Consider the following 1780-nt stretch of genomic DNA (forward strand, 5'->3'; position numbering starts at 1 on the left):
TTTGTTGTAATGCTTTGTTGGGGGGGGGGGGGAATACATTTCAACATTGCAGATGGAGATGCTCCTTGTTCATGCAACCCATTTTAAAGATGAAAGAGGTAAGCCCTAGGGATGGTTAACTATTTTTCTCCGATGCCTTTGGGCAAAGACAAGAGAAGGCCGTTGCGCATCTGAGCCTATGTGCAGAGCCAATTTTTTTTAAAAAAAAACAATTCATTTTAAAAAAAATCACCTGTTTTCAAAAACTACCAAAGAGACGTAGAAAGATTTCTCTGTAAATTGAACAATCTGAAATACGAATTGAATAGCTCCAGGCAAACTCAGTTTGAAAGCATTGGGCAGGAAAATCAGGTTTTTCTCTAATCAGGCCCTTACTTTCTTGTGTAAATGGTATGTAGCACTGCATTCCTATTAAAGAAGATTCTACCTTCTGTTACGAAATTGTTGAAGTAGGTTCAAGACTGGTCTTCTTTATTGTCGTTAATGGCGTGGATGGCTGGGGTTGAATGTCTGTAGTTACTTCCAGCTTTCCTTAATCAATTTTAATCATATATGGGCATAGCAGGAAGGCAAAGGGAACAATTGAATAGAGTAAGGAATTATCCCCCTTTCATTGATAGATTTTTTTAAATGTAGACAAATATCTAGCTAAGAAGTAGGCATATTATCACAGAAGAGTGATTTGGAATTATCACTGATACTTTTGTAATCAAATCAGAATTATAAGGGTTTCCCTGCCAATAATAATTGTCATTATTGGTTCTGAGAGCCTTTTGGTGGGATTATACTATTTTAATCCATTGGGCTAATTTCTCATAGCCAGGACTACCTATTACAGTCCTTTCCTCATCATGAATGTTCTAGATCTGCTCCGGACTGGAGCCTTTGGTCTGAATCAGTGATGGGTTGCTAAACTTTTTACTACCTATTCTGTGGGCGTGGCCTATTTTGCAGGCATGGCTTGTCGATCATGTGATCAGGTGGGAGTGGCCAACTTGTAAAATGTGGTGAAACTCACTTAACAACGCTCTTGCTTAGAAACCAAAATTTTGGGAAGCACGGGCTTCTTCCAACCGCTGAGTCCTCCGCTCCTGTTCCTTCCTTGGCTATTGGAAGAAGCCTGTGCTTCCTTCTCTTTAACAGCCATATTGTTTGCAATGGGGTGGGGAGAAATCCATGGGTTAGAGGGGGAAGAAGGCTGAGCTGCTAGGGACAGCCTTTCCTCCCTCTAATGCATGGATTTCTCCCCCCACCCTATTGCAAACGAGGCAGCTGTCAAAGAGAAGGAAGCGTAGGCTTCTTCCAACCACCAAGTCCTCGCTCCGTCAAAGGAAGTGGGTGGGGACAGGCAGGGCGAGAGAGAGTGAGTGGGGAGCGAGTGGGGAGCAGGCCAGGGGAGAGACTGTACCGGTACGGGGCCTCCAGCTCTAACGGTTCGCAAACATATGCCCAATTTCTGCTACCGGTCCGGGCGTACCGGTAGAAACCCACCACTGGTCTGAATCTGTTCCACTCATGAAATGATATTATTGATACTCAGATACACATCTTCAGAGGAGAACTTTACCTGAGGCAGCAGAGCTGCGATTCACTTTTTGTGACCTTTAGGTAATCAAATATTTTGTTTGGATGAAACTTGGATTGGTTTGCAGTCATCCCAGCTACCTGAGAGACCGCCTCCTGTCATTTACCTCCCACAGACCGATAAGATCGCACAGATTGGGCTTCCTCCGGGTGCCATCGGCCGGTCAATGTCGGTTGGCGGCTCCCCGGGGGAGGG

Source organism: Thamnophis sirtalis, unplaced genomic scaffold, assembly GCF_051295495.1.
Source record: "Thamnophis sirtalis isolate CommonGarterSnake01/CBP01778 unplaced genomic scaffold, rThaSir2_p1.2 scaffold_2, whole genome shotgun sequence".
NCBI lineage: Eukaryota > Metazoa > Chordata > Lepidosauria > Squamata > Natricidae > Thamnophis > Thamnophis sirtalis.